This window comes from Aotus nancymaae, unplaced genomic scaffold, assembly GCF_030222135.1.
Source record: "Aotus nancymaae isolate 86718 unplaced genomic scaffold, 86718_ANA_hifiasm-v0.15.2.pri h1tg000040l, whole genome shotgun sequence".
Classification (NCBI taxonomy): domain Eukaryota; kingdom Metazoa; phylum Chordata; class Mammalia; order Primates; family Aotidae; genus Aotus; species Aotus nancymaae.
Genome location: NW_026988454.1, coordinates 109638856 through 109652878, shown reverse-complemented (window position 1 = coordinate 109652878; position 14023 = coordinate 109638856). Strand labels below are relative to the sequence as shown.

General features: G+C 42.8%; 1 pseudogene; it reads right to left on the bottom strand.

The window, feature by feature from the left end:
* Positions 1 to 386: 386 nt before the first annotated feature.
* LOC110567123 (glutathione S-transferase A1-like) lies at positions 387 to 13515 on the bottom strand (annotated as a pseudogene).
* Positions 13516 to 14023: the final 508 nt, after the last annotated feature.

Below are 14023 nucleotides of genomic sequence, written 5' to 3'. Positions count from 1 at the left end.
TAATTCAAATTCATATATCATGGCAAAAAAGAGTCATGAGGCCACTCTTTCCCACTAAGGGATACAGGGTTGGGGCAGTGTTTTGGAAGAGCTGTGCAGAGAGGAACACAACGTCTGACAGCAGGAGCCGGAGCCTGGGGAGGAAACCAGATGGAAAGGGCCCTGCTCAGACAGACTCAGTGCAGGAGGACAAGGGCACATCTGGAATAAAGGGCGTCACAGAGAACTCAGAAACAGAAACCACAGGGGAATAGAGGGATGGGGAGAGACGCTGGGCCGTGGGGCCTTTCCATGATAAAAGGCAAAATACTCTTCATGAGGTAGCACCACACATTTCATTGACATAAGAGAAGTCTTCTGATTCTGAGGAATTAGGGCCTGGAAGCTCACTTTGGAGACCTGGGAGCACTGCAGGCCTGGAGAAGCCTGGCCAGTCCCGGGGCCCAGATGCTAGATCCCAACATGGGAGATGTGGGGCTGCCTCTCTGAGGACTGTGAGATGGGTCACCTTCAGCAGAGGGAAGCCAGAGACAGGGCTGGAGTCAAGCTCTTATTCATGGTTGAGAAGTTTCACCAGGTGAATATCAACCCCGCTCAGCTTGTTGCCAACAAGGTAATCTTGGCCATGGCTTTTTCACAACTGGAGAATTTGAGGAATCAGATCAGGAACACATGTGCAGTCAGGCTGGGGCTTCTGCTTCTCCCTGAGTTTCTCCAGCCTGACTCTCCCATTTCTGCTGCCTCACTGCATGGGTGCAGGGATCCGGATCTTTCTCCGCATTCCCTGACTGATTGAGAAAGTAAGAAGTGTAGCTCTGCTAATTCCTCGGTTGGAGCCCAGGCTCCCATTTTCTCTTCTCATTCCACATCACTGCAGCATCCACACCACCCACCCAGCTTGCATCATTCCACATGGATCAGGGGATTAGCACCTGCTACAACATGTTCTGTCTTCCCCAGGCCCTACAGCGCGCAGTCCTGTCATTCAAGGCGTGATTCTCCACTCTGTTATCTCTCTTGGGCGGCGACTCCACCTTCGTGACAGCACTCTTCTCCCAGGAGTAGACTATTTCAGAGTCCTCATTTCTCCTTATCTGCTCTCCTTATTTCCTGCTGTGGGATCTGAAGTAAACCTGGGTGAACTTGAATTCATCCTCTTTCTTGCAATATTGGCACTTACTGACTTCACTGTGTTATAATCTGCATGCCACTGTGTGCAGGGTGAACTGTACTGACGTCTGCAACTTACTTTGAAATGCAAAATAATAATAATAATAATGTGTTTGACTGAGGAAGACAGGAGTGGAGTGACTGACACGTGGTAAAGCACAGATGCCGAGATGTTAGTTTTCTCTCTAGCTGGTTGGTGTATATATGTTCATGAAACATTTCTTTCAACTATTGTGACTATATGAAATGTTTCATAATAAAATTTTTTAGTGCTATGTGATAGTTATTAAAATATTTCAGCATATTCACATCATAAATAATAAAGTGAGAAAACATATAAGACCACTGATTTAAGGTAATATTTTGGCAAATACCCTTTCAGATGGTGTATACATATATATGTATAAATAATTATTTGGTACATAAAGAAAATGCAACATAATGTGTTTATCCCTCATCAAATGCTATATTGTAGCACACGTAATTCAAATTCATGTATCATGGCAAAAAAGAGTCATGGGGCCACTCTTTCCCACTGAGGAATACAGGGTTGGGGCAGGGTGTTGAGAAAGCTGTGCAGAGAGGAACACAGTGTCTGACTGCAGGAGCCGGAGCCCAGGGATAGCATCAAATGCTGTATTGTAACATACATAGTTCAGCCTGGCGCAGTGGTTCATGCCTGAAATCGCAGCACTTTGGGAGGCTGAAGTGGGCAGATCACGAGGTCAAGAGATCGAGACCATCCTGGCCAACATGGTGAAACCCCATCTCTACTAAAAATACAAAAATTAGCTGGGTGTGGTGTCGCACACCTGTAGTCCCAGCTACTCGGGAGGCTGAGGCAGGAGAATTGCTTTAACCAGGGAGTCAGAGGTTGCAGTGAGCCGAGATTGCGCCACTGCACTCCAACCTGGCGACAGAACAAGACTCTGTCTCAAAAAAAAAAAAAGAAAGAAAGAAAGAAAGAAAATACATAGTTCAGATTCGTGTATCGTGGGACTCTTTGGTAGAACCAGTGAAATTCTTCCTCATAGTCTATGTTTACACCATGGTTTGAGAGTCAGATGCTCCATTAACGTCAAGGAAGCCTTTTTGAAGTGAAGGTCAATGCCCCACAAATGCACAGGCACGATTTTTCTGTTGCCTTATGTCATGAACTGAATGCTTATGTTTCCCCAAAATTCATATGTTGAGATTCTGATCCCCAATGTGATGCAGTTGGTAGGTGGGGCCTTCAGGAGATGATTAAATCATGGGAGCTCTCCTGAATGACATTTGTCCCCTTATAAAGGGGACCTTAGAGAGCTCCCTTGGCTTGTTTGCATGTGAGGACACAGCCAGAGATTGGCTGTCTGTGAACCAAGGAACAGGTGCTCCCCAGATACTGAATTTGCTGGCACATTGATCTTGTACTTCCCAGACTACAGAGCTGTGAGATATAAGCATCTGTTCTTCAAGCTACCCAGTCTATGGTATTTTTGTTATAGCAGCCAAATTGCTAAGAAACCCTCTAAACTCTTAGGACCCTTAAAGACTAAACAGCTTCTATCATGACCTTTACAACAGTCAGTCAACACACCAGCATTTGGTCAATAACTGCCAGCTTCGCTAATTTTTTCCTCCACTTTCAATTTATGACCAACCACAGAAAGCAACATATGGATCTCTGACCAATCACACAGAAATCCGTGCTTCTAGTCAGCCAGCTTACAGCATCTTCATGCCAACAACCTGCAGTCAGAGTTTCTCCACCATAAATCTCTCAGACTTTCCAGCCTGCCTCTGAATCTCTGGCAATTGCAAGTGATGGTGGCTGACTTCCTTACTGTAGCAAGCTCGAAATAAACACCTTTTGCTTATTCTCATTTGGGTTGTCTTCATTCACTTTCGCAATTTTTCTGGAGGTTCCAGCAAGACCTGGTCTATGTTGCCCATTGCCATGGACCCCAGCCGTCAACCAGGGGCAGTACCCACAAAGACACCTTGTGCCATGTGGCAAGTCAGCACCTGCGCTGAACTCTTTCCTCTTTGCATTGAGCTCTTTCACTTTTATTCTCAGTTTGGACCTTGGTTTTGTATTGATTTCTACCTGCTTAGCATCCTTAAGAGAACCAGGCCTTTTTTGCTGGTTTGTTTCTTTTCGGTCTTTTGTGGTACTGCTTTGTGTCGTATGGAGAAGTGTTGTTTGTCCTAAAAGAAGCAGCCCCTAGGCATAGGCCCAGAAGCCTGTTTTTCAAGACAGCCTCACAGTGCGCTGAGTTTGAGGTTCTCACTGGACCTCTGTCCATGTGTACAAAGTTTGCTCTGGGTCATCCCTAAAACTAAATGAAGTTCTTCTCTCTTGATTTTTGTTCTTGTTCTTTGAAACTGGCAGTGATCCAGACAGAAGATTACAGTTTCCACTTGGGGCAGAGTAGTGACTGTGACTTTAGGTTTTCTTTATTCTTGTTAGGTGGTAATCCACACAGCTGGGTGAAAAATTCTCTTTTGTAATTTGGAGGCTTAAATCATGTAGCCACAGAAAAGATAAAGACATGCCTAGCACGAGATATGGGGAAGGGGCATGGAGCTTCCATGCCTTCCACGGGTGTCCCATCCTCCAAGAAACTCCGTGTGTTCAGGTATACAGATGCTCCCAGGTACTGTTTCAAAGACAGGAAAATAATGACTTCTTGTTCTCTCTTTGATCAAGGCAAGGTTTGCATCTTTTTCCTCAGGTGGATGTAATGCATAATGAAGAACCTTTTCACTCAAACCTGCCCTACCTTCTACATATATCCTTCTACATGCATCCTGAAAGACAAAAAGAACCAAACTGCCAAAATGCCTTTTGCCTTAGATTTTATGGTTTAAACACCTGAGACAGTAGAGTATCAGATGGTGGCAAAGCCATCCAGCTCCAGTGGGTGCTTTTTATGTGCCACTCATGCTATGGTTTTTACATATATGTTACCTTTATTTCTCAGAACATGCTACTGGGGTAGATATATATATCCAAAACGTTTGTCTTACACGTGACTAAATACAGGTACAGAGAACATTAGCATCGGTGACCTGTCTAGAGTCACACTTATGAGACAAATGAGTGGAATCACTGCAGGTAACCACTGATGCTACAAATAGGGTTTGCTCTCTTCACTGTGGTTTGTTCTATGCGTGAGCTTAGCATGATTCATATGGCTAAAGACCTGCCATTTAAGTAATCCCAAGGCAGAGTCCCAGGAACAGCCATCTCAGACATTCCTGTCTCCCTTTCTCATCATACTACACATCTCAGGCTCATTTTTGTGTCCAATATTAGAAGTTCAAAAAAAATTAAAAATAGGAAATAGGAAATAAGGCGTATCTCTAAAGCTATCTATAAAGATATATACTTTTAAGCAAGCTAGTAATAAAAGAAAAAAGAAGCAGCTCTCCCAATTATTTTCTAATCACCTGGGAAAGCAGTATCGTTCTTTGGCAGCCACTCCCCTTAGCTCCCTCCATCCAGCCCCTCGGAACAACTAATTTACTTTCTGGATTCGACTGGTCTGGATAGTTCATACAAAAGAAATCATGTCACTTGGAACCTCTGGTGTCTGGCTTCTTTTACGAAACATGTTTTCAAGGCTCGCCCATGTTGTCTCATCAGTACTTCATCCCTTTTCGTAGCCCACAAATATTCCATTGTCTGTTATAGCACGTCTTGTTCCTCTGTTCATCCATGGGTGGACATTTGGGTATGAATAATTCTCCTATGGACATTTCTGTGTGTGGATTAGTGAGGATGTGTTTCCCTTTCTCCTGGAGGTAGACCTGGTAGTGGAATTGCTAGGTCATTGGGAACTCTATATTGAACTTTTCAAGGCACGGCCAACAGGGAGGAGACTCCTCCCAGCTTTGCTGGTGCAGAATCAATCTGGCTGCTTAGGTCTATTATCAAATGCTTCACTTTAGGTAAGCCTGGTATCTTGGGCAGCAGCCTCTGCTAACCATAATCAAGTTGACCGCTTCACGTAATTAGTTGGTAACACAGGTTCCTGGTCATCATTCTTAGAATTACTGGGACCTGAGATTCAGCCCCTTTGTGGCCTTCCCTCCCCAGGCCTTCATCTACAGACTCTCAAAAATTCTATACCTTGTCCAAAGCTGCTGGCTGGAGTCCAGCCTCTGAAGGACTGAGCAGCTGGAATCATGATTCCCATCCTCCTCAGTTCCTGGTTCATCAGTGTTTGGAAACCTCTGTCAGGGTGCTATATCCATGGACTGCATCCTCTTCTAGAATCACCCTCGCCTGAACCCACCCCATGTTCACTGTTCCCTCATCTCCATGGGACTCTGCAGTACTGCACCTCAGTGTACACACCCAAGGACCAGCCTGCTGCTGGTCATGATGACGCTGCCATGGTCCCACCCACTCAAGGAAGCACCTAAATCACTCTGTGCTCTGTGTTGATGGAAGAACAGAAAATATACCATACAGGGCTCTCTCCTTTGTGTCTTTCCCATAGAGGTTGTATTTGCTGGCAATGTAGTTGAGAATGTCTCTGCTCTGCACCAGCTTCATCCCGTCAATCTCAACCATTGGCACTTGCTGGAACATCAAATACCCATCTTTAGAAAGAAGAGGGAAAAAAGAGAGTGGGATGTCTATGAATCCCAGTCTTTTAGCATGAAAAAATGTTTGCTGAAATGACTAAATTTGTAACACAGAAAAGAAATTATTGCCTGATATAACCTCCCAGAGGAAATAGAAATTTGTTTTTAGCTTCCTGTAGTACTTCTTTTTCTTATCAAGCGTCCTCTTACCTTATAGCCTATTATTTTACGTTTTTATTCTTCATCCAGATACATAAAAGGTCCCTTGTATTTTTTGTGTTGATATATCTTTATGGATATTTTAGGAAGAAGTTGGGGGAGGCTCCTGCAGGCCCACCAGCCAGATGCCATTTAACATGGGAATTTCTCAAAGTTAAGTCTTATGGTGTGAAGGCATTAAAGACAGTTCTGAGAGAAGTTTCTATGTAGGCCTTTGTGTACTCTTCAATATCCCCATTGGACAGTGTGTGCAGGGTGGGTTCTGTGTTCCTGACCCTGCTGCTGCTACCCTGACTCACGTCCTGCCTCACCCTCTAACCTGGACTTCCAACTAATTCAACACCGTCTCATTATCTAAGCCTACAATGTTGTGAGAATACGACCTTGCCAAATTCATAAGAGAAATGAATTCAAGATAGACCTGTTTCAACTCCCTTCCTCTAATGCATGTCCTTGTGTGTCCTTGGGTGGGGAGGGCTGTGTGGGATCCTGAGCCGACCACAGCTCATTCTCGGTGTCGAAAGCATGAAAGCAAGGAGAGGCCATTCTCAGGGCGCTGGAGATGGTTCCTCTAGCAAATTCTCTAAGAGATCTGGCACTTTTGGCCTGGAGAGAATGAACAGACCTGCTCAAGGAGCCCCATTCTTTCTATTTTAACCACTTTTTCCCCTCTCCACCACCCTAGCTACCACCATTCACACACATAGTCTATGTGCCTGGGGTTAAAACCTTCAAGTTTGCCTTCTACTAGATACCTTCATCAGAGACACTTTGGGACTTGATCTTACAATTTCTTAACTTTTCCAAATCTTCTGCAGATTCTAGAAATTTCTCTTCAAACCGAAAGCAGAATCAGTAAATGGCCTCCTGATAGGTCATTCCATAGCATTATAGACTTTTAACCTTGAATGGTTTCTGTCTGGCACATAATTTGGAGAATATAAGATTTCTGAGTTTGGCAGAGCACACAGAGGTCTGGTCATGGCCATTTGGAAATTTAGATTAGATTCATCAAGAAGAAGGCATGGGTCACAGTACATAGGTGCTCAATCTTTAGTTCACTTCATCCCACCCTGATCCCTCCCATGTCTATGATTAGTTCATCATTTGAGAGGGGACTTCACTGGAGTTAAGAGATCAGGCAGTTCTTCTGGCTATGGTGTTGTCATATTTTAGGAAAGCATGTGTCTCCAGGTGAGATCAGACCACAATCTTTGTGTACCCAGTGTGGGGTATGCCATGGGCTAATGACCATCAAAGATTCTGCCATCAAGGAGCCTCTGCTGTAATTTATATCACCTCACTTCTTAGGAGCTATGCTAAGCATGAGCTAGGTCCTGGTATCGCACAGCTTTAACTCTTGCAATGATAATTTCCTCTCCTGTAGTAAATGGGACACAACAGAGTAGAATTCTCAATTTGAGGAAGGAACTAGGGTCTCCACACTAATGTTATTTTTAATGAACGTCTCTGGTTTGTGATATGGTTGTGTGGGTATAATATTACTATTTTCATTTCCTGACTTCTTGATTTTGGACCCATTGTTGAGTCTGTCTGTGTCTCAGTATCCTAACCTATGAAATGGATGTACTTACGATACTTTTGTTAAAGATTGGCATGGAAATTAAATTACAAAGTCATGCAAAACACTTGGAAAAGTAGCAGGTTTATAATAAAGTACGATTTAACTATATGTTTTGGGATTCTGAGAGATGGGTGCTATTTCATAGTGTCCTTTTCAAAAAACTTAAATCAATCTAAGATCGCTGAAAATACACTCTCTCTTGTTGACCTAGATCCAGTAATTTAAACTTTGAAATAAATTACACCTGTCCTGGGAGTAGTCACTTTGGTTAGAATGGCAGCCAGCAATGTTGTCTAAAACTGATCAGAAACTCAGCTATTTAATATAAATATGAAAATCAGTTATTACATAATGATGTGGTTGACTTAATAGGCAGAATCTATAAAAATAAAAATTAAAGCAGACACTTATAAAGATTTTCAGGATTTCATTGTTGATACGATTTGATTCCAATCTTGACTCTGCCTCATCATAGCTGTGTGATCTAGGAATCATCACTTGACATCTTTAAGCCTTAATTCCCTCATCTGCAAAATGAGCATGGAACATTTTCTTAACAGAATATTGTAATGTTTTCAAAATGCATCATACGGGACCTGACCCACATACATCAAGTAGTAAATAGTAGTGGTGTTTGCAGTGGCTAATTATACTTTAATGGAGTTCTTTATTGTGAAAGATCAGGAATTTGGGAGTTTCTAGCTTGCTCCATAAAACAGTTTCTTGCAGATCTGTGATCACACAGGACCAGGATCTAGAGAACATGGGTGGCGGGGAGGGTGTGCCAGCAATTAATACAGCCTCCAGTTCAGCACAAACCTAAGAAACGGTGGGTGGTCCTGGCAGGAGGGTGGCTGAGGTGAGGTGGGGCTGGCAAGTGGGATGTGCTTGTGAGGCTGAGGACTGGGTTGTGATCATCAGCCTTAGGGTACTGAGACTCCAGAAGCCTCAGCAAGGTGTGCAGTCAGTCCTGCCCCTGACTTCAGTCAGGCTGGATGGAGAGCAGGGAGTCAGGGTTGCTCCCAGCCGGGCCCCTCCCTCCCTCCTGCTGAACCCTTCCTTCCCAGGCTCTAAACACATCCCTGAGCTGCAGAGCTGACATCTAAGTGACAGTGAAACAGGGTATTCATTCGTAAACAACAACACCAACCTGGAATGGCAGTATTTGAATTCTTGTGTGCTTGTTTCTTCACAGGATTGAAAAAGGGTAAGGCTAAAGTCCCAGGCCCTGGTGAAGCAATGGAGAAAGTGCAGTCCACACGGCGCCGTGAGGTTGAAGGGGCTCACTGGAAGTGCCCTTCACAGGCTGCCACCTCACCTGAAACCCTCCTTTTCTGCTGCCATCAAGGGACAAGATCTCCTGAGTTTGTCCATGACTCACTCCCCAGGAAAACCCTCAGGCAGTGACTAAGCGGCTCTGGTCTGCACTGGGAAGTGTTTTTCTCAGTGACACCTCTAGAGGGCAGCACTCAGTGGAGTTCCACTGACACCTCCCAGCATTTCCTCTCAGACACTGGGAGGATGACCTGGTAACACTGGGGAATGCTGGGTGTGCTCCTAGAAGCTCCTGATTTTAATCACCTGTTTACTTGTCTCCATTCTTATAGATATGTACGCTACTTGAGGGCAGGAACTGTCTTGTTCGCTGTCTACCCTCAGAACCTCACACAGAATCTGGCACTTAGTGGGTACACAATAAGATAATCATTGAATTAATATACTGAGTCTTTAACAGGTGAGTATGCATTTCCACTTTACATCCACTTTCTAATATTATGCCTTTTCGTCCTCTTATTGTATAAATTTCTAACATGTATATAAATAACACAAAAGTATAATGACCTTTCTTGTGTTTCTCACATGGAATCAGTAATTACCAATGTTAGTGAAAAGAGTGAAATGCTGTAAAATATTTGAAGAGATTTATTCTAAGCCGAATATGAGTGACCAATGGCCCGTGATACAGCCCTCAGGAGACTCTGAGGACGTGTACTCAAGGTGGTTGGGATATAGCTGAATTTTTAGGGAGATATGAGACGTCAATCAAATATATACAGGTGTACATTGGTTCAGTACAGAAAGGCATGACAACTGGAGGTGTGGGCTTCTAGGTTATGTGTAGATTTAAATATTTTCTGATTGGCAGTTGATTGAGAGTTATTATCTAAAGACCTGGGATCGATAGAAAAGAATATCTGGGTTAGGATACTAAGTGGGTGTGGAGACCAAAGTTTTATCATGTAGGTGAAGCATCCAGGTAGCAGGCTTCAGAGAATATAAATTGTATTAGGTTGGTGCAAAAGTAATTGCGATTTTTGCCATTGAAAGTAATGTTTCTTATCAGACTTAGAGTCTGTTCTATCGGTAATTCCAAACGAGAGGAGGGCATGCCCAACTCCCCACTTCCCATCATGGCCTAAATTGGTTTTTCAGGTTAGCTTAGTAATGCCCTTGCTGAAAAGAGGGGTCCATTCAGATGGCTGAGGCCAGGGAAGAGGCTTAGAATTTTATATTTGGCTTACATGAACTAAAGCCAATGTGTTTTCATCTACATGGTCACTCACTTCCTCCTTCTTGTAATAATGTGAGGAAATCCCAGACACCATATACTTTATCCTTAGTTACCCCAATGTGTTTCCCTAAAACAGAAGAATGATTTTAAATATAGCGATAGTACATTATCACGCACAAAACGTTAACAATAATTTTTTCATGGCATCAAATATTCAATCAATATCCATGTTTCAAACTGTTACATAAATGCCATAAATTATCTTTTATAATTTGTTTAAATCCAAGTTCAGTTAAGATCCACACATTCTGATTAATTTCTTAAATGTATCTTAATGCTTATTAGAATATTTTAACAATTTATTAGATCAATTTGTCATCTCTTTCTAATAACTGGTAATTTTCATTTAAGATACAACACTTGACAAGTCATTTAGGAAGAAACGTCTCATAGTTTCCCGAGGGAAAAGTATCTCGTAAGGTCAATTTTAGATCCAACTTAAGATGGCCTTTCAGAACCCACCTGTACCCCATCCATTTGCAGCCAGGAGTCACTTGATGGACTTCATTCTCTCCTATTCATTATGGTAGTAGAGCTTGGGTTTTCCACCATGGTAGCAGACTCCTGGAGGTTTCTCTAAGCCTGAATGAATGAATGAAATGAATGAATGTCATATCTCTAATTCTCCCGAGTCCCATGAAATGCCTATTATTATCTCCATTTTTTAGTTAATGAAATGGAGCATTAGATGAGTGAAATGATATCCACAATCACACTCTAGGTGGTGATGAACATGAAAATCCATACCCAGGACTAAAATAAAGGCAGGCCTGGAATCTACCCACATGAAGGCCCTGGGAACCCAGTAAGTGACCAAGAAACCAGAGGATGTCATGACAGGGAGGACCAGGAAGGAGCAAAGTTGCTCTTCAGCTCTTTGGCTATTAGGCTACTGGTATGGTTTGGCTTTGTGTCCTACCCAAATATCATCTTCAATTGAAATCTCCATAATCCCCATAGTGGGAGGTGATTGGATCATGGAGGCGGTTTCCCCCATGCTGTTCTCCTGATAGTGAGGAGTTCTCACAAGATCTGTTGGTTTTATAAATGGCAGTTCCCCCTTCTCTCTCTCTCTCTCTCTCTCATTCCTGCTGCCTGTGAAGAAGGTGCCCTTCTTCCCCTTCACCTTCTGCCATGATTGTAAGTTTCCTGAAACCTCCCCAGCCATGCAGAACTATGAGTCAATTAAACTTTTTTCCTCTATAAATTACTCAGGCTCAGGGAAGTTCTTTATAGCAGTATGAAAATGCACTTATATAGCAATGTTGGATCAAAGGGAGAAATAGAAACTCAGACTTGCTTAACTGTAGCTAGAAGATCCAAATTCTTTCAACAGACAGAGAATCATGTTTCTTGATTCTCTTGGAATTCTCTTTTTCACCTCTTTAGGGTACAGTCTACCAGGACAGACCATAAATAATTGTATCATGAGTTTGAATGGAAACATACAGAACTCATTGAAAGCGGGAGTTCCAGTGCCAGGACTTAGGAACAGTTCATTTTCTCTCCAAACCCCTGGCTCTGTATAAAATATTAAGGTTCTTCCTGCAATACTTTGTGGTTGTTGAGGCTGGTATATAGGTACAAAAATATACTTGCCTTTACCAACAGATGTATTTCTTAAAAAATGTGTATGACTTGAATTTAGACATCAAAATCTCTTAAATATCTACATTTTAAAATTTGAAACTCAATAGTCTAACTTTTAGAATGTAAATCATTTTTTGAAGCATACTTAATCAACTTATCTATCTTGTAACTAGAGACTTTGCACATTGCACTTTCCTCTCATTGGAAATGGAAAGAGCATGATTCAGCAGATTAAAAGGGAGAGTGAAGTTCACACAGAGAGTGGGGTGTGCTTGTTTGTGCTTGTTTAATTGTTATGGACTAGAGTTCACAGAGTAACTCAAATCACATACTTGTACCCTTAGCCATGACTGGGGACCCTGTTTCAAAGGGAGATGAATTGTTATATAACATTTTATCATAATATTTTTGCTTATAAGGAATACATCACCTTCACAACATGAGATTTCCAAAGGCCAGGCCAAGACTTGGACAAAGTTAATCACAGAGCTTTGCTTGGCTAACAGAATATGAGAACCAGAGAGGCTCAAAGATTTGCCATGGGTCACACACACATGCTCCTCATTCATGGTCAATATCTAGGGAGTGTGTCTACTTTCTGCAACAACCTGCAAAATGACCCCTGACATCCTAATGGGCATACTGAGGTTCAGAGAGCTGCAGCACCTGTCCCACGCTGCACACTTGGTGAGTGCTGGGTCAGCCTGAACTCCTTCTGATCGCAGGTCCAGAGCTTTTCCACTCCACCCTGTAAGCTGGCTCTGCTCCTGGCTGAGAAGTTGTTTCATATTTTCCCATTCAGAGTCTATTAGCCAGCTAAAGGTTTAAAGGAGAGGGCAAGAGGTAAACACCTGAATCTTGAGTTCCTTTCTGCTAGCAGCTTTTCAGGAACTTGACTGGAAGAAAAAATTCATAAAATGTGCCTTTCTCTGATTTGACAACCTAAAAACCTGAGTGAGTTGAGGACTAGTACAAGTATATTTACCTTAGTTAGAAAATGAGCTTGTACTGAAAAGAAAATAACCTATATAATCCCAGTAGTAAACTAAAAGAGTTAGGTCTCTGGATACTTCTACTTATACTGCTTCTTGCCAGAGAGAAGGGAGACAGATAAATCACAAATCCTTCCATTATGAGGTTCATAAACTCAGTAGGCTCTTTAAATTCTGAGCTCAATTCTCTGTTTTCAAAATAGCGATTGTTGGCCCAGCCTGATGGCTCACGCTTGTAATCCCAGCACTATGGGAGGCCAAGGTAGGTGCATCAGTTGAGGTCAGGAGTTTGAGACCAGCCAGGCCAAAGTGACGAAACCCCGTCTCTACTAAAAATACAAAAATTAGCTGGGCACGGTGGCGGCAGTGCCCATAGTCCTGGCCACTCAGGAGGCTGAGGTGGGAGAATTGCTTAAACCCGGGAGATGGAGGTTACAGTGAACTGAGATCACGCCACTGCGCTCCAGCCTGGTGACTCAATGAGACTCTGCCTAAAAAACAAACAAAAAGTAGAGATTGTTATACTTATTTTTGAGGGCTGTCGAAAAAGTTAAATGAAATAATGGATATGGTTCGGTTCTGTGTCCCCACCCAAATCTCACCTCAAATAGTAATCTCCATAATCCCTACATGTCAAGGAAGGGACCTGGTGGAGGTGGTTGCATCATGGGGGCAGTTTCCCCATGCTATTCTCGTGATGGTGAGTTCTCATGAGATCTGATGGTTTTCTGGGTGGTGGTTTCTCCTGCTCTCTCCCTTTCCTGCTGCATTGTGAAGAAGGTACTTGCTTCTCCTTTACCTTCCGCCATGATTGTTAAGTTTCCTGAGGCCTCCCCAGCCATGCAGAACTGTGAGTGAATTAAACTACTTTTCTTTATAAATTACCCAGTCTCGGGCATTTCTTTATAGCAGTGTGAAAACAGACTAATAAAATCATGTACATAAAATTCGTAATAGGAACTGAGTAATGAGAGTGTCTTCCGGCCCCCACTTCTTGGGATGTGGATGAGTCTCTGTGAACACATTGGGTAGTGCATGGATCTCTCTCTCTCTTAACCCATTAAGCTCTGGTAAAATTAAGATTTTATGGATATCCAGAATTTTTTTTTCAAATAAGTCGTATAATGGGTCTTTTCTATAAAGCTCCTGTACAGAGGTTAGTGATATTCACTAATCCAGTCAACCTGAGTGATATGTTTTGGCTGTGTTTCCATCCAAATCTCATCTTGAATTGTAGGTCTCATAATTCCCACGTGTCGTGGGAGGGACCCAGTGAGAGGTAATTGAGTCATGGGGATGGGTCTTTCCTGTGCTGTT